At 44.1% G+C, this 18,977-nt stretch overlaps 8 non-coding genes across 8 annotated transcripts; all 8 read left to right on the top strand.

Moving 5' to 3' along the window:
* The first annotated feature begins 2,496 nt into the window (after window positions 1–2,496).
* Window positions 2,497–2,578, top strand: TRNAS-AGA (transfer RNA serine (anticodon AGA)). Its single transcript has one exon. It is a non-coding gene; the product is annotated as a tRNA-Ser (tRNA).
* Window positions 2,579–4,231: 1,653 nt separating this feature from the next.
* TRNAS-AGA (transfer RNA serine (anticodon AGA)) lies at window positions 4,232–4,313 on the top strand. The gene has a single exon. It is a non-coding gene; the product is annotated as a tRNA-Ser (tRNA).
* Window positions 4,314–5,962: 1,649 nt separating this feature from the next.
* On the top strand, window positions 5,963–6,045 carry TRNAS-AGA (transfer RNA serine (anticodon AGA)). Its single transcript has one exon. It is a non-coding gene; the product is annotated as a tRNA-Ser (tRNA).
* Window positions 6,046–9,066: 3,021 nt separating this feature from the next.
* Window positions 9,067–9,138, top strand: TRNAH-GUG (transfer RNA histidin (anticodon GUG)). The gene has a single exon. It is a non-coding gene; the product is annotated as a tRNA-His (tRNA).
* Window positions 9,139–10,644: 1,506 nt separating this feature from the next.
* TRNAA-AGC (transfer RNA alanine (anticodon AGC)) lies at window positions 10,645–10,726 on the top strand. The gene has a single exon. It is a non-coding gene; the product is annotated as a tRNA-Ala (tRNA).
* Window positions 10,727–15,310: 4,584 nt separating this feature from the next.
* TRNAS-AGA (transfer RNA serine (anticodon AGA)) lies at window positions 15,311–15,392 on the top strand. Its single transcript has one exon. It is a non-coding gene; the product is annotated as a tRNA-Ser (tRNA).
* A 1,286-nt stretch (window positions 15,393–16,678) lies between these two features.
* On the top strand, window positions 16,679–16,750 carry TRNAH-GUG (transfer RNA histidin (anticodon GUG)). The gene has a single exon. It is a non-coding gene; the product is annotated as a tRNA-His (tRNA).
* A 295-nt stretch (window positions 16,751–17,045) lies between these two features.
* TRNAS-AGA (transfer RNA serine (anticodon AGA)) lies at window positions 17,046–17,127 on the top strand. Its single transcript has one exon. It is a non-coding gene; the product is annotated as a tRNA-Ser (tRNA).
* Window positions 17,128–18,977: the final 1,850 nt, after the last annotated feature.

Raw genomic sequence — 18,977 nt, forward strand, 5'->3', positions numbered from 1 at the left:
TGGCTCTTGGGCAGTCCTCCCCCGGGCGTCCGGGGCTCCATCCCTGCCGACGGCATGGAAAAGTGCCCGGGACGGGCTCCATACGTCCCGGGCAGTCCTCCCCCGGGTGTCCGGGGCACCCATCTCCAGGAGGCCAACAGCATGGCAAAGTACCCGGGACGGGCTCCATGGGTCCCGGGCAGTCCTCCCCCAGGCATCCGGGGCTTCCATCTCCAGGCCAACGGCAGGTCAAAGTGCCCAGGATGGGCTCCACGGGTCCCTGGCAGTCCTCCCCCCCAGGGCGTCCGGGGCTCCCTTCCCCAGGCCAACGGCATGTCAAAGTGCCCAGGATGGGCTCCACGGGCCCTGTGCGTCCGGGGCTCCCTTCCCCAGGCCAACGGCATGCCAGAGTGCCCAGGACGGGCTCCACGAGTCCCGGGCGTCCGGGGCTCCCTTCCCCGGGACACCGGCTTGTCAGAGTGCCCATGACGGGCTCCACGGGTCCCGGGTATCTGGGACTCCCTTCCCCGGGCCAATGGCATGCCGGAGTTCCCAGGACAGGCTCCACGGGTCCCGGGCGTCCGGGGCTCCTTTCCCCGGTCCGACGGCTTGTCAGAGTGCCCAGGACGGGCTCTACGGTTCCCGGGCGTCCGGGGTTCCCTTCCCCGGGTCAGCGGCATGTCAGAGTGCCCAGGACGAGTTCCACGGGTCCCGGGCAGTCCTCCCCCGGGCGTCCGGGGCTCCCTTCCCCGGGCCGTCGGCAGGTCAGAGTGCCCAGGACGGGCTCCATGGGTCCCGGGCAGTCCTCCCCCCGGGCGTCCGGGGCTCCCTTCCCCGGGCCGACGGCAGGTCAGAGTGCCCAGGACGGGCTCCACGGGTCCCGGGCAGTCCTCCCCCCGGGCGTCCGGCGCTCCCTTCTCCAGGCCAATGGCAGGTCAGAGTGACCAGGACGGGCTCCACGGGCCCCGGGCAGTCCTCTCCCGGGCGTACGTGGTTGTCCGACAGATTCGGGCAGATGTGCTTTTACGAACCGGATCGGAATCGGCCCAAATAATAATAATAATAATAATAATCCACATTTGTAAGGCGCACAATCACCCGTAAGGGTTTCTAGGCGCTAGGGGCCGTCGGGAAGATTAAGCAAGCTATTGCCCAGAGTCACATGGTGCTGGGCTAATCTGCCGCCGGTGCCGGGGATCGAACCGTGATCCCCAGATTCCGGAGTCAGCCGCCCTAGCCGCGGCGCCAGCTATTGCCCGGAGTCACATGGTGCTGGGCTAATCTGCGGCCGGTGCCGGGGATCGAACCCTGATCTCTGGGATGCTCGAGGGTTACTACGCGCTCTACAAAAACCTTAAATAAAAAAATCTCCAGATTCCGGAGTCAGCCGCCCTAGCCGCGGCACCAGCTATTTCCCAGAGTCACCTGGTGCTGGGCTAATCTGCCGCCGGTGCCGGGGATCGAACCGTGATCTCCAGATTCCGGAGTCAGCCTCCCTAGCCGCGGCGTCAGCTATTTCCCAGAGTCACGTGGTGCTGGGCTAATCTGCGGCCGGTGCCGGGGATCGAACCCTGATCTCTGGGATGCTCGAGGGTTACTACGCGCTCTACAAAAACCTAAAATAAAAAAATCTCCAGATTCCGGAGTCAGCCGCCCTAGCCGCGGCGCCAGCTATTTCCCAGAGTCACCTGGTGCTAGGCTAATCTGCCGCCGGTGCCGGGGATCGAACCGTGATCCCCAGATGGGGATATCCCAAAAATCTGGCATGGATACGGCCGCCAGGACAGGTTTGGGCACCCCTGGTGTAGATGGACCGCTCCTTAACTTTTTCTATCTTCACATACAGATGGTTTGAGGAGGTACAGGGGAGATGCAGGTCTAATAGACAGAATAGAAGATCTACGCCAGGTGTGTTTCTCTGCATTGGTGTCCCATCACAGGCCCACAAGTGTATATGTGATCTTAGACTTCTGGCAGTTCACAAGCAGGCGGCCAGGAAACGGTTTCAGCCTATCAACCACTGAGGAGACAAAGCCTTTGTATAAGGAATGAGGAAGCAATGAACACATTCAGCCTATCACAGGAGTTCCCTGAGTGTTTCGAATTATAAATTCTCCATGTCACTGTATGTTATTGAGCCCAAGTAGCTCGCCGTGATCGTATAGTGGTTAGTACTCTGCGTTGTGGCTGCAGCAACCTCGGCTTGAATCCGAGTCACGGCATTGTGGTTGGCAATGTCACGGCAGTTGGGTTTTTCTTTTACAGAATTACCAAATGTACCAGGTGTTTTTGTAAAATGTCTATTAAAAACAGATCCTTTAAAATATTTAAATGATCTACTGACAAATTATTTAATCACACATGATTATAAGATGTAGCCTTATTTTTATTTTTACGAGAGAATGTGCCTGCTGAAAAATACATTATTTTTAAAAAGTGCATTGCAGAATTTCAGGAATTTGCTGTGGGACACCTTGAAAACTTTCATACAGATTATTTGCACAAAACTTACAGTCAGTTGTTGTGGCCGAGTGGTTAAGGCGATGGACTAGAAATCCATTGGGGTACCCTTGTGCAGGTTTGAATCCTGCCAACAACGAGAAACTTTTTAACATCGGCTACAATTTCAGAAGTTAACCTTTAGAATTTCTTCCATGTCAGTTTTATAAATAGGTGGCTTATTTTGGTGTCACTATTGCCCTTTCACATATTTATTATCGCTACCCCTTTCATATCTTTGCTATAACTCTCGTCCTACATTAGCGCTGGTGCAAACACTTCAAATTATTATACCCTGGCTCTCTCAGTAATACCATTCATGCACTTGAAACTTACTTTACCAATAAAAGAAGCAAATAGAAAAATAAAACAAAAGTGCTTGCTGGATTAGGCAAACACACTTCATAAAACTGCATTTTCTTTTCTATTCTCCCCGTGTTACAAGCTTAACTGCTCCCTGTGTAATTTCTCTTAGCCTGCTGTCCCAGGAAGAGAATTTTATCTAGAGGCTCTTTCCGTGTTTTTTTCCTAGTCTTTGTTTCCCTTTTCTTAGATTTGTAACTGTTCCTTTACGTGCTCTATTTAGGCGCCATTAATCTCATTTGAGCTCCTTGTACCTGCTGCTGTTTTCTCCACACCTCATACTGCCTTTTCCCTCTTTCTCTCTTTCTCTGAGGTTGGTGGCTACTTTACAAAGCTTCTGATGCCCCAATGTTCCTTCATCTTGTTGTCAGACGTGAATTGGAAAAGCAACCAAATTAACAAGCCTTTACCACTCATACATGGCAGAGGTTTATACTTTAATTCAATGAGCTAAGAAAAGTGTGTTGTGGGGCCCCTACGAGCCATGGTGCTTGCTTCATCATAATTAGGCACGCAGTCATTAGCCACAGCTCTGAACATGGGTCACTGAGGTCAGTTTCAATAATTCCTCAAAAACCTAACCATGCAGTCCCCCCTAACTGTGTAGTTATCTTGCTTTACTGCTGTTTGTTTGATTAGCTGGGAGGAGCTCACAGCAGCATCCTCTCTATAAAAGTGTAGATGGACCGCTCCTTAACTCTTTCTTGCTTCACATACAGATGGCTTGAAGAGGTACAGGGGAGATGCAGGTCTACTAGACAGAATAGAAGATCTGCGCCAGGTGTGTTTCTCTGCATTGGTGTCCCATCACAGGCCCACAAGTGTATGTGTGATCTTTGACTCCTGGCAGTTCACAAGCAGGCGGCCAGGAAACGGTTTCAGCCTATCAACCACTGAGGAGACAAAGCCTTTGTATAAGGAATGAGGAAGCAATGAACACATTCAGCCTATCACAGGAGTTCCCTGAGTGTTTCGAATTATAAATTCTCCATGTCACTGTATGTTATTGAGCCCAAGTAGCTCGCCGTGATCGTATAGTGGTTAGTACTCTGTGTTGTGGCCGCAGCAACCTCGGTTTAAATCCGAGTCACGGCATTGTGGTTGGCAATGTCACGGCAGTTGGGTTTTTCTTTTACAGAATTACCAAATGTACCAGTTGTTTTTGTAAAATGTCTATTAAAAACAGATCCTTTAAAATATTTAAACGATCTAACGACAAATTATTTAAACACACACGATTATAAGATGTAGCTTTATTTTTATTTTTACGAGAGAATGTGCCTGCTGAAAAAAACATTATTTTTAAAAAGTGCATTGCAGAATACCAGGAATTTGCTGTGGGACACCTTGAAAACTTTCATACAGATTATTTGCACAAAACTTACAGTCAGTTGTTGTGGCCGAGTGGTAAAGGCGATGGACTAGAAATCCATTGGGGTCTCCCCGCGCAGGTTCGAATCCTGCCAACAACGAGAAACTTTTTAACATCGGCTACAATTTCAGAAGTTAACCTTTAGAATTTCTTCCATGTCAGTTTTATAAATAGGTGGCTTATTTTGGTGTCACTATTGCCCTTTCACATATTTATTATCGCTACCCCTTTCATATCTTTGCTATAACTCTCGTCCTACATTAGCGCTGGTGCAAACACTTCAAATTATTATACCCTGGTTCTCTCAGTCATACCATTCATGCACTTGAAACTTACTTTACCAATAAAAGAAGCAAATAGAAAAATAAAACAAAAGTGCTTGCTGGATTAGGCAAACACACTTCATAAAACTGCATTTTCTTTTCTATTCTCCCCGTGTTACAAGCTTAACTGCTCCCTGTGTAATTTCTCTTAGCCTGCTGTCCCAGGAAGAGAATTTTATCTAGAGGCTCTTTCCGTGTTTTTTTCCTAGTCTTTCTTTCCCTTTTCTTAGATTTGTAACTGTTCCTTCATGTGCTCTATTTAGGCGCCATTAATCTCATTTGAGCTCCTTGTACCTGCTGCTGTTATCTCCACACCTCATACTGCCTTTTTCCTCTTTCTCTCTTTCTCTGAGGTTGGTGGCTACTTTCCAAAGCTTCTGATGCCCCAATGTTCCTTCATCTTGCTGTCAGACGTGAATTGGAAAAGCAACCAAATTAACAAGCCTTTACCACTCATACATGGCAGAGGTTTATACTTTAATTCAATGAGCTAAGAAAAGCGTGTTGTGGGGCCCCTACGAGCCATGGTGCTTGCTTCATCATAATTGGGCACGCAGTCATTAGCCACAGCTCTGATCATGGGTCACTGAGGTCAGTTTCAATAATTCCTCAAAAACCTAAGCATGCAGTCCCCCCTAACTGTGTAGTTATCTTGCTTTACTGCTGTTTGTGTGATTAGCTGGGAGGAGCTCACGGCAGCATCCTCTCTATAAAAGTGTAGATGGACCGCTCCTTAACTCTTTCTTGCTTCACATACAGATGGCTTGAGGAGGTACAGGGGAGATGCAGGTCTACTAGACAGAATAGAAGATCTGCGCCAGGTGTGTTTCTCTGCATTGGTGTCCCATCACAGGCCCACAAGTGTATGTGTGATCTTTGACTCCTGGCAGTTCACAAGCAGGCGGCCAGGAAACGGTTTCAGCCTATCAACCACTGAGGAGACAAAGCCTTTGTATAAGGAATGAGGAAGCAATGAACACATTCAGCCTATCACAGGAGTTCCCTGAGTGTTTCGAATTATAAATTCTCCATGTCACTGTATGTTATTGAGCCCAAGTAGCTCGCCGTGATCGTATAGTTTTTAGTACTCTGTGTTGTGGCCGCAGCAACCTCGGTTGGAATCCGAGTCACGGCATTGTGGTTGGCAATGTCACGGCAGTTGGGTTTTTCTTTTACAGAATTACCAAATGTACCAGTTGTTTTTGTAAAATGTCTATTAAAAACAGATCCTTTAAAATATTTAAACGATCTAACGACAAATTATTTAAACACACACGATTATAAGATGTAGCTTTATTTTTGTTTTTAGGAGAGAATGTGCCTGCTGAAAAAAACATTATTTTTAAAAAGTACATTGCAGAATATCAGGAATTTGCTGTGGGACACCTTGAAAACTTTCATACAGATTATTTGCACAAAACTTACAGTCATTTGTGGCCGAGTGGTTAAGGCGATGGACTAGAAATCCATTGGCGTCCCCCCGCGCAGGTTCGAATCCTGCCAACAACGAGAAACTTTTTAACATCGGCTACAATTTCAGAAGTTAACCTTTAGAATTTCTTCTATGTCAGTTTTATAAATAGGTGGCTTATTTTCGTGTCACTATTGCCCTTTCACATATTTATTATCGCTACCCCTTTCATATCTTTGCTATAACTCTCGTCCTACATTAGCGCTGGTGCAAACACTTCAAATTATTATACCCTGGCTCTCTCAGTCATACCATTCATGCACTTGAAACTTACTTTACCAATAAAAGAAGCAAATAGAAAAATAAAACAAAAGTGCTTGCTGGATTAGGCAAACACACTTGATAAAACTGCATTTTCTTTTCTATTCTCCCCGTGTTACAAGCTTAACTGCTCCCTGTGTAATTTCTCTTAGCCTGCTGTCCCAGGAAGAGAATTTTATCTACAGGCTCTTTCCGTGTTTTTTTCCTAGTCTTTCTTTCCCTTTTCTTAGATTTGTAACTGTTCCTTTACGTGCTCTATTTAGGCGCCATTAATCTCATTTGAGCTCCTTGTACCTGCTGCTGTTTTCTCCACACCTCATACTGCCTTTTCCCTCTTTCTCTCTTTCTCTGAGGTTGGTGGCTACTTTCCAAAGCTTCTGATGCCCCAATGTTCCTTCATCTTGTTGTCAGACGTGAATTGGAAAAGCAACCAAATTAACAAGCCTTTACCATTCATACATGGCAGAGGCTTATACTTTAATTCAATGAGCTAAGAAAAGCGTGTTGTGGGGCCCCTACGAGCCATGGTGCTTGCTTCATCATAATTAGGCACGCAGTCATTAGCCACAGCTCTGATCATGGGTCACTGAGGTCAGTTTCAATAATTCCTCAAACACCTAACCATGCAGTCCCCCCTAACTGTGTAGTTATCTTGCTTTACTGCTGTTTGTGTGATTAGCTGGGAGGAGCTCACGGAAGCATCCTCCCTATAAAAGTGTAGATGGACCGCTCCTTAACTCTTTCTTGCTTCACATACAGATGGCTTGAGGAGGTACAGGGGAGATGCAGGTCTACTAGACAGAATAGAAGATCTGCGCCAGGTGTGTTTCTCTGCATTGGTGTCCCATCACAGGCCCACAAGTGTATGTGTGATCTTTGACTCCTGGCAGTTCACAAGCAGGCGGCCAGGAAACGGTTTCAGCCTATCAACCACTGAGGAGACAAAGCCTTTGTATAAGGAATGAGGAAGCAATGAACACATTCAGCCTATCACAGGAGTTCCCTGAGTGTTCCGAATTATAAATTCTCCATGTCACTGTATGTTATTGAGCCCAAGTAGCTCGCCGTGATCGTATAGTGGTTAGTACTCTGCGTTGTGGCCGCAGCAACCTCGGTTCGAATCTGAGTCACGGCATTGTGGTTGGCAATGTCACGGCAGTTGGGTTTTTCTTTTACAGAATTACCAAATGTACCAGTTGTTTTTGTAAAATGTCTATTAAAAACAGATCCTTTAAAATATTTAAACGATCTAACGACAAATTATTTAAACACACATGATTATAAGATGTAGCTTTATTTTTGTTTTTAGGAGAGAATGTGCCTGCTGAAAAAAACATTATTTTTAAAAAGTACATTGCAGAATATCAGGAATTTGCTGTGGGACACCTTGAAAACTTTCATACAGATTATTTGCACAAAACTTACAGTCAGTTGTTGTGGCCGAGTGGTTAAGGCGATGGACTAGAAATCCATTGGCGTCCCCCTGCGCAGGTTCGAATCCACCCAACAATGAGAAACTTTTTAACATCGCCTACAATTTCAGAAGTTAACCTTTAGAATTTCTTCCATGTCAGTTTTATAAATAGGTGGCTTATTTTGGTGTCACTATTGCCCTTTCACATATTTATTATCACTACCCCTTTCATATCTTTGCTATAACTCTCGTCCTACATTAGCGCTGGTGCAAACACTTCAAATTATTATACCCAGGATCTCTCAGTCATACCATTCATGCACTTGAAACTTACTTTACCAATAAAAGAAGCAAATAGAAAAATTAAACAAAAGTGCTTGCTGGATTAGGCAGACACACTTCATAAAACTGCATTTTCTTTTCTATTCTCCCCGTGTTACAAGCTTAACTGCTCCCTGTGTAATTTCTCTTAGCCTGCTGTCCCAGGAAGAGAATTTTATCTAGAGGCTCTTTCCGTGTTTTTTTCCTAGTCTTTCTTTCCCTTTTCTTAGATTTGTAACTGTTCCTTTACGTGCTCTATTTAGGCGCCATTAATCTCCTTTGAGCTCCTTGTACCTGCTGCTGTTTTCTCCACACCTCATACTGCCTTTTCCCTCTTTCTCGCTTTCTCTGAGGTTGGTGGCTACTTTCCAAAGCTTCTGATGCCCCAATGTTCCTTCATCTTGTTGTCAGACGTGAATTGGAAAAGCAACCAAATTAACAAGCCTTTACCACTCATACATGGCAGAGGTTTATACTTTAATTAAATGAGCTAAGAAAAGCGTGTTGTGGGGCCCCTACGAGCCATGGTGCTTGCTTCATCATAATTAGTCACGCAGTCATTAGCCACAGCTCTGATCATGGGTCACGGAGGTCAGTTTCAATAATTCCTCAAAAACCTAACCATGCAGTCCCCCCTAACTGTGTAGTTATCTTGCTTTACTGCTGTTTGTGTGATTAGCTGGGAGGAGCTCACGGCAGCATCCTCCCTATAAAAGTGTAGATGGACCGCTCCTTAACTCTTTCTTGCTACACATACAGATGGCTTGAGGAGGTACAGGGGAGATGCAGGTCTACTAGACAGAATAGAAGATCTGCGCCAGGTGTGTTTCTCTGCATTGGTGTCCCATCACAGGCCCACAAGTGTATGTGTGATCTTTGACTCCTGGCAGTTCACAAGCAGGCGGCCAGGAAACGGTTTCAGCCTATCAACCACTGAGAAGACAAAGCCTTTGTATAAGGAATGAGGAAGCAATTAACACATTCAGCCTATCACAGGAGTTCCCTGAGTGTTTCGAATTATAAATTCTCCATGTCACTGCGTGTTATTGAGCCCAAGTAGCTCGCCGTGATCGTATAGTGGTTAGTACTCTGCGTTGTGGCCGCAGCAACCTTGGTTCGAATCCGAGTCACGGCATTGTGGTTGGCAATGTCACGGCAGTTGGGTTTTTCTTTTACAGAATTACCAAATGTACCAGTTGTTTTTGTAAAATGTCTATTAAAAACAGATCCTTTAAAATATTTAAACGATCTAACGACAAATTATTTAAACACACATGATTATAAGATGTAGCTATATTGTACCTACTGACATAAATTATCGTTCTTGAACCTATTTGTGGTGGGGTGAATGGAGCTCTCCCCCATGCCAATCAAAATGCAACCAATCAAAATGCAGTTGCAGTTGAGTTACCTGTGTTGTGGCTGTCTAGAGAGAATGCACAAATGTAGCTGTCTCGCAGCCCAATCCAGACGTCAATTGGAGACAGGTTTTCAGGCAAATAGAGCAGGAAGTGCAGAGAAATGCTCACTCTCTAAAAATGGCATTTCTAAAATAGTAAAGTTAAATCCAACCTCACCAGTAAATAGGATTTATCAATAAATAAATAAAGCTTCTCCTCTCTGATATGGAATTACCCCCCCAAAAAGTATAAGGGAATACCCAATGCTAACCTATGAGAGGGGCAGACCTCACTGTAGTGAAAAATGTAATAGACTGTTTGGTACTACCTGGACATGCAAACTACCACAGTATATGTCTTACCTTTTACTTACATAGCATGATGCCCCTAGGACTACCTAGGGCCTACCTTAGGGGTTAATTATATGTAATAAAATTGGAGTTTAAGGCTTGGCAAGTAGTTTTAAATGGCAAGTCGAAGTGGCAGTACACTGCAGTACAGGCACTGCAGTAGCAGGCTTGAGACAGGTTTGAAATGCTACTTCTTTGGGCATCACAATCAGTCCCTGGGTATATGGTATACCACTTTACAAGGGGCTTTCAAGTAAATTAAATCTGTCAGTCAGGTATACTCCAATTACACACATGATTAGGGAAGAAGCACGTGCACTTCAGCACTGATTAGTAGTGATAAAGTGATCAGAGTCCTAAGGCCAACAAAAAGATACAGCAAAATGCGTAGGTGAAAAGCAAAAAGGTAGGGTTGAGGCCACCTTAAGAATGCAAGGTCTAACAAAAACACACTAAGGATAACATGAGTAAAACATCAGGTTTCTCTATGGCATTTGGTGAGACAAGTGTGCCTTTTTTTATCTTCCATAAATGCAATCTTTCCCTGACCCCTTTATTATATAGCTCTTCAAGTAAAAAAGATAAAGCACTTACAAAGGAGCCTCAAATACTCAAAGATGGTAGACTTCTGTAATATGGGCCATAGACTAAAAGCAGCACGAAAACAGAGTGCAATAGGGTCCCAAAACCTTGAGTGTCACATGAGAGTATGCATGAAAGCCTATCCTTTTCCAAACTAGAGATATACTCATGCAAGTTTTTGTTTTTAGGAGAGAATGTGCCTGCTGAAAAAACCATTATTTTTAAAAAGTGCATTGCAGAATACCAGGAATTTGCTGTGGGACACCTTGAAAACTTTCATACAGATTATTTGCACAAAACTTACAGTCAGTTGTTGTGGCCGAGTGGTTAAGGCGATGGACTAGCAATCCATTGTGGTCTCCCCGCGCAGCTTCGAATCCTGCCAACAATGAGAAACTTTTTAACATGGGCTACAATTTCAGAAGTTAACCTTTAGAATTTCTTCCATGTCAGTTTTATAAATAGGTGGCTTATTTTGGTGTCACTATTGCCCTTTCACATATTTATTATCGCTACCCCTTTCATATCTTTGCTATAACTCTCGTCCTACATTAGCACTGGTGCAAACACTTCAAATTATTATACCCTGGCTCTCTCAGTCATACCATTCATGCACTTGAAACTTACTTTACCAATAAAAGAAGCAAATAGAAAAATAACACAAAAGAGCTTGCTGGATTAGGAAAACACACTTCATAAAACTGCATTTTCTTTTCTATTCTCCCAGTGTTACAAGCTTAACTGCTCCCTGTGTAATTTCTCTTAACCTGCTGTCCCAGGAAGAGAATTTTATCTACAGGCTCTTTCCGTGTTTTTTTCCTAGTCTTTCTTTCCCTTTTCTTAGATTTGTAACTGTTCCTTTATGTGCTGTATTTAGGCGCCATTAATCTCATTTGAGCTCCTTGTACCTGCTGCTGTTTTCTCCACACCTCATACTGCCTTTTCCCTCTTTCTCTCTTTCTCTGAGGTTGGTGGCTACTTTCCAAAGCTTCTGATGCCCCAATGTTCCTTCATCTTGTTGTCAGACGTGAATTGGAAAACCAACCAAATTAACAAGCCTTTACCACTCATACATGGCAGAGGTTTATACTTTAATTCAATGAGCTAAAAAAAGCGTGTTGTGGGGCCCCTACGAGCCATGGTGCTTGCTTCATCATAATTGGGCACGCAGTCATTAGCCACAGCTCTGATCATCGGTCACTGAGGTCAGTTTCAATAATTCCCCAAAAACCTAACCATGCAGTCCCCCCTAACTGTGTAGTTATCTTGCTTTACTGCTGTTTGTGTGATTAGCTGGGAGGAGCTCACAGCAGCATCCTCCCTATAAAAGTGTAGATGGACTGCTCCTTAACTTTTTCTTGCTTCACATACAGATGGCTTGAGGAGGTACAGGGGAGATGCAGGTCTAATAGACAAAATAGAAGATCTGCGCCAGGTGTGTTTCTCTGCATTGGTGTCCCATCACAGGCCCACAAGTGTATATGTGATCTTTGACTTCTGGCAGTTCTCAAGCAGGCGGCCAGGAAACGGTTTCAGCCTATCAACCACTGAGGAGACAAAGCCTTTGTATAAGGAATGAGGAAGCAATGAACACATTCAGCCTATCACAGGAGTTCCCTGAGTGTTTCGAATTATAAATTCTCCATGTCACTGTATGTTATTGAGCCCAAGTAGCTCGCCGTGATCGTATAGTGGTTAGTACTCTGCGTTGTGGCCGCAGCAACCTCGGTTCGAATCTGAGTCACGGCATTGTGGTTGGCAATGTCACGGCAGTTGGGTTTTTCTTTTACAGAATTACCAAATGTACCAGTTGTTTTTGTAAAATGTCTATTAAAAACAGATCCTTTAAAATATTTAAACGATCTAACGACAAATTATTTAAACACACATGATTATAAGATGTAGCCTTATTTTTGTTTTTTGGAGAGAATGTGCCTGCTGAAAAAAATATTATTTTTAAAAAGTGCATTGCAGAATATCAGGAATTTTCTGTGGGACACCTTGAAATCTTTCATGCAGATTCTTTGCATAAACCTTACAGTCAGTTGTTGTGGCCGAGTGGTTAAGGCGATGGACTAGAAATCCATTGGGGTCCCCCCGTGCATGTTCGAATCCTCCCAACAACGAGAAACTTTTTAACATCGGCTCCAATTTCAGAAGTTAACCTTTAGAATTTCTTCCATGTCAGTTTTATAAATAGGTGGCTTATTTTGGTGTCACTATTGCCCTTTCACATATTTATTATCGCTACCCCTTTCATATCTTTGCTATAACTCTCGTCCTACATTAGCGCTTGTGCAAACACTTCAAATTATTATACCCTGGCTGTCTCAGTCATACCATTCATGCACTTGAAACTTACTTTAGCAATAAAAGAAGCAAATAGAAAAATAAAACAAAAGTGCTTGCTGGATTAGGCAAACACACTTCATAAAACTGCATTTTCTTTTCTATTCTCCCCGTGTTACAAGCTTAACTGCTCCCTGTGTAATTTATCTTAGCCTGCTGTCCCAGGAAGAGAATTTTATCTACAGGCTCTTTCCGTGTTTTTTTCCTAGTCTTTGTTTCCCTTTTCTTAGATTTGTAACTGTTCCTTTACGTGCTCTATTTAGGCGCCATTAATCTCATTTGAGCTCCTTGTACCTGCTGCTGTTTTCTCCACACCTCATACTGCCTTTTCCCTCTTTCTCTCTTTCTCTGAGGTTGGTGGCTACTTTCCAAAGCTTCTGATGCCCCAATGTTCCTTCATCTTGTTGTCAGACGTGAATTGGAAAAGCAACCAAATTAACAAGCCTTTACCACTCATACATGGCAGAGGTTTATACTTTAATTCAATGAGCTAAGAAAAGCGTGTTGTGGGGCCCCTACGAGCCATGGTGCTTGCTTCATCATAATTAGGCACACAGTCATTAGCCACAGCTCTGATCATGGGTCACTGAGGTCAGTTTCAATAATTCCTCAAAAACCTAACCATGCAGTCCCCCCTAACTTTGTAGTTATCTTGCTTTACTGCTGTTTGAGTGATTAGCTGGGAGGAGCTCACGGCAGCATCCTCCCTATAAAAGTGTAGATGGACCGCTCCTTAACTCTTTCTTGCTTCACATACAGATGGCTTGAGGAGGTACAGGGGAGATGCAGGTCTACTAGACAGAATAGAAGATCTGCGCCAGGTGTGTTCCTCTGCATTGGTGTCCCATCACAGGCCCACAAGTCTATGTGTGATCTTTGACTCCTGGCAGTTCACAAGCAGGCGGCCAGGAAACGGTTTCAGCCTATCAACCACTGAGGAGACAAAGCCTTTGTATAAGGAATGAGGAAGCAATGAACACATTCAGCCTATCACAGGAGTTCCCTGAGTGTTCCGAATTATAAATTCTCCATGTCACTGTATGTCATTGAGCCCAAGTAGCTCGCGTGATCGTATAGTGGTTAGTACTCTGCGTTGTGGCTGCAGCAACCTCGGTTCGGATCCGAGTCACGGCATTGTGGTTGGCAATGTCACGGCAGTTGGTTTTTTCTTTTACAGAATTACCAAATGTACTCAGTTGTTTTTGTAAAATGTCTATTAAAAACAGATCCTTTAAAATATTTAAACGATCTAACGACAAATTATTTAAACACACATGATTATAAGATGTAGCTATATTGTACCTACTGACATAAATTATCGTTCTTGAACCTATTTGTGGTGGGGGGGAATGGAGCTCTCCCCCATGCCAATCAAAATGCAGTTGCAGTTGAGTGACCTGTGTTGTGGCTGTCTAGAGGGAATGCACAAATGTAGCTGTCTCGCAGCCCAATCCAGACGTCAATTGAAGACAGGTTTTCAGGCAAATAGAGCAGTAAGTGCAGAGAAATGCTCACTCTCTAAAAATGGCATTTATAAAATAGTAAAGTTAAATCCAACCTCACCAGTAAATAGGATTTATCAATAAATAAATAAAGCTTCTCCTCTCTCATATGGAATTACCCCCAAAAAAGTATAAGGGAATACCCAATGCTAACCTATGAGAGGGGCAGACCTCACTGCAGTGAAAAATGTAATAGACTGTTTGGTACTACCAGGACATGCAAACTACCACAGTACATGTCTTACCTTTTACTTACATAGCATGATGCCCCTAGGACTACCTAGGGCCTACCTTAGGGGTTAATTATATGTAATAAAATTGGAGTTTAAGACTTGGCAAGTAGTTTTAAATGGCAAGTCGAAGTGGCAGTACACTGCAGCACAGGCACTGCAGTAGCAGGCTTGAGACAGGTTTGAAATGCTACTTTATTTGGGCGGCACAATCAGTTCCTGGGTATATGGTATACCACTTTACAAGGGGCTTTCAAGTCAATTAAATCTGTCAGTCAGGTATACTCCAATTACACACATGATAAGGGAAGAAGCACGTGCACTTCAGCACTGATTAGTAGCGATAAAGTGATCAGAGTCCTAGGGCCAACAAAAAGATACAGCAAAATGCGTAGTTGAAAAGCAATAAGGTAGGGTTGAGGCCACCTTAAGAATGCAAGGTCTAACAAAAACAAACTAAGGATAACATGAGTAAAACATCAGGTTTCTCTACGGCATTTGGTGAGACAAGTGTGCCTTCTTTTATCTTCCATAAATGCAATCTTTCCCTGACCCCTTTATTATATAGCTCTTCAAGTAAAAAAGATAAAGCACTTACAAAGGAGCCTCAAATACTCAAAGATGGTAGACTTCTGTAATATGGGCCATAGACTAAAAGCAGCACGAAAACAGAGTGCAATAGGGTCCCAAAATCTTGAGTGCCACATGAGAGTATGCATGAAAGCCTATCCTTTTCCAAACTAGAGATATACTCATGCAATTTTTGTTTTTAGGAGAGAATGTGCCTGCTGAAAAAAACATTATTTTTAAAAAGTGCTTTGCAGAATACCAGGAATTTGCTGTGGGACACCTTGAAAACTTTCATACAGATTATTTGCACAAATCTTACAGTCAGTTGTTGTGGCCGAGTGGTTAAGGCGATGGACTAGAAATCCATTGGGGTCTCCCTGCGCAGGTTCGAATCCTGCCAACAACGAGAAACTTTTTAACATCGGCTACAATTTCAGAAGTTAACCTTTAGAATTTCTTCCATGTCAGTTTTATAAATAGGTGGCTTATTTTGGTGTCACTATTGCCCTTTCACATATTTATTATCGCTACCCCTTTCATATCTTTGCTATAACTCTCGTCCTACATTAGCGCTGGTGCAAACACTTCAAATTATTATACCCTGGCTCTCTCAGTCATACCATTCATGCACTTGAAACTTACTTTACCAATAAAAGAAGCAAATAGAAAAATAAAACAAAAGTGCTTGCTGGATTAGGCAAACACACTTCATAAAACTGCATTTTCTTTTCTATTCTCCCCGTGTTACAAGCTTACCTGCTCCCTGTGTAATTTCTCTTAGCCTGCTGTCCCAGGAAGAGAATTTTATCTACAGGCTCTTTCTGTGTTTTTTTCCTAGTCTTTCTTTCCCTTTTCTTAGATTTGTAACTGTTCCTTTATGTGCTCTATTTAGGCGCCATTAATCTCATTTGAGCTCCTTGTACCTGCTGCTGTTTTCTCCACACCTCATACTGCCTTTTCCCTCTTTCTCTCTTTCTCTGAGGTTGGTGGCTACTTTCCAAAGCTTCTGATGCCCCAATGTTCCTTCATCTTGCTGTCAGACGTGAATTGGAAAAGCAACCAAATTAACAAGCCTTTACCACTCATACATGGCAGAGGTTTATACTTTAATTCAATGAGCTAAGAAAAGCGTGTTGTGGGGCCCCTACGAGCCATGGTGCTTGCTTCATCATAATTGGGCACGCAGTCATTAGCCACAGCTCTGATCATGGGTCACTGAGGTCAGTTTCAATAATTCCTCAAAAACCTAACTATGCAGTCCCCCCTAACTGTGTAGTTATCTTGCTTTACTGCTGTTTGTGTGATTAGCTGGGAGGAGCTCACGGCAGCATCCTCCCTATAAAAGTGTAGATGGACCGCTCCTTAACTTTTTCTTGCTTCACATACAGATGGCTTGAGGAGGTACAGGGGAGATGCAGGTCTAATAGACAGAATAGAAGATCTGCGCCAGGTGTGTTTCTCTGCATTGGTGTCCCATCACAGGCCCACAAGTGTATGTGTGATCTTTGACTTCTGGCAGTTCACAAGCAGGCGGCCAGGAAATGGTTTCAGCCTATCAACCACTGAGGAGACAAAGCCTTTGTATAAGGAATGAGGAAGCAATGAACACATTCAGCCTATCACAGGAGTTCCCTGAGTGTTTCGAATTATAAATTCTCCATGTCACTGTATGTTATTGAGCCCAAGTAGCTTGCCGTGATCGTATAGTGGTTAGTACTCTGCGTTGTGGCCGCAGCAACCTCGGTTCGAATCCGAGTCACGGCATTGTGGTTGGCAATGTCACGGCAGTTGGGTTTTTCTTTTACAGAATTACCAAATGTACCAGTTGTTTTTGTAAAATGTCTATTAAAAACAGATCCTTTAAAATATTTAAACGATCTAACGACAAATTATTTAAACACACATGATTATAAGATGTAGCCTTATTTTTGTTTTTAGGAGAGAATGTGCCTGCTGAAAAAAACATTATTTTTAAAAAGTGCATTGCAGAATTTCAGGAATTTGCTGTGGGACACCTTGAAAACTTTCATACAGATTATTTGCACGTAACTTACAGTCAGTTGTTGTGGCCGAGTGGTTAAGGCGATGGACTAGACATCCATTGGGGTCCCACCACGCAGGTTCGAATCCTGCCAACAACGAGAAACTTTTTAACATCGGCTACAATTTCAGAAGTTAACCTTTAGAATTTCTTCCATGTCAGTTTTATAAATAGGTGGCTTATTTTGGTATCACTATTGCCCTTTCACATATTTATTATCGCTACCCCTTTCATATCTTTGCTATAATTCTCGTCCTACATTAGCGCTGGTGCAAACACTTCAAATTATTATACCCTGGCTCTCTCAGTCATACCATTCATGCACTTGAAACTTACTTTACCAATAAAAGAAGCAAATAGAAAAATAAAACAAAAGTGCTTGCTGGATTAGGCAAACACACTTCATAAAACTGCATTTTCTTTTCTATTCTCCCCGTGTTACAAGCTTAACTGCTCCCTGTGTAATTTCTCTTAGCCTGCTGTCCCAGGAAGAGAATTTTATCTACAGGCTCTTTCCGTGTTTTTTTCCTAGACTTTGTTTCCCTTTTCTTAGATTTGTAACTGTTCCTTTACGTGCTCTATTTAGGCGCCATTAATCTCATTTGAGCTCCTTGTACCTGCTGCTGTTTTCTCAAGTTCAAGTTCAAGTTCATGCATTTATAAAGCGCACTACTCACCCAGAGGGTCTCAAGGCGCTGGAGGGAGGGGTTTACTTTTTATCGAATAGCCATGTTTTCAGTTCTTTTCTGAAGGAGATGTGATTCTGAGTAAGGCGGAGGTGGGTGGGGAGTGAGTTCCAGGTCTTGGCAGCCAGGAAGGAGAAGGATCTGCCACCCATGGTGGTTTTTCGGATGCGCGGGACTGCGGCGAGGGCTTGATTGGATGATCTTAGTTGGCGGGTGGGATAGTAGAAGGACAGTCGGGTGTTGAGGCATTCGGGTCCTAGATTATAAAGGGCCTTGTGTGCGTGGGTAAGAAGGCGGAAAGTAATTCTTTTGTTGACGGGAAGCCAGTGGAGGTTTTTTAAGTGACCGGTGATGTGCTTTTGGCGCGGGATGTCTAATATGAGTCTCGCTGATGCGTTTTGGATGCGCTGGAGCTTTTTCTGCAATTTTGTTGTAATTCCGGCGTAGAGTGTGTTGCCGTAGTCCAGTCGACTCGTGACCAGTGCATGGGTGACAGTCTTTCTTGTTTCGAGGGGGATCCAGCGGAAGATCTTTTTGAGAATGCGAAGGACGTTGAAGCAGGAGGACGATACGGCGTTGACTTGTCTGGACATTGAGAGGGAGGAGTCTAGAATGAAGCCAAGGTTACGTGCATGGTCTGTGGGTGTGGGCGCAGATCACAAAGCGGAAGGCCACCAGGAGTCGTCCTAAGCTGAGGGGGAGGATCCTAGGATGAGCACCTCCGTCTTGTCTGAGTTGAGTTTTAAGCGGCTCTGTTTCATCCATTCGGCTACTTCTTTCATACCTTCGTGAAGGTTGTTTTTGGCAGTGTTGGGGTCTTTGGTGAGGGAAAGGATTAGCTGGGTGTCGTCGGCGTAGGAGATGATGTTGAGGTTGTGTTGACGTGCGATGGAGGCGAGGGGACTCATGTAGACGTTGAAGAGGGTGGGACTGAGTGAGGAGCCTTGAGGTACGCCGCAGATGACTTCGGTGGGCTCTGAGTAGAATGGGGGGAGTCGGACTCTCTGTGTTCTCCCGGCTAGGAATGAGATGATCCAGTCCAAGGCTTTTCCTTGTATGCCGATGTTGTTGAGGCGTTGTATGAGGGTGTTGTGACAGACAGTGTCAAAGGCGGCGGAGAGGTCGAGTAGAATGAGGGCCACTGTTTCACCGTTGTCCAGGAGTGCTCGGATGTCGTCGGTCGCCGCAATGAGGGCGGTTTCGGTGCTGTGTTTGGCTCGAAAGCCGTTCTGTGAGGGATCCAGGGAGTTGTTGGATTCAAGGA

The sequence above is a fragment of the Lissotriton helveticus genome, chromosome 12 (genome assembly GCF_964261635.1).
Source record: "Lissotriton helveticus chromosome 12, aLisHel1.1, whole genome shotgun sequence".
Taxonomy (NCBI): domain Eukaryota; kingdom Metazoa; phylum Chordata; class Amphibia; order Caudata; family Salamandridae; genus Lissotriton; species Lissotriton helveticus.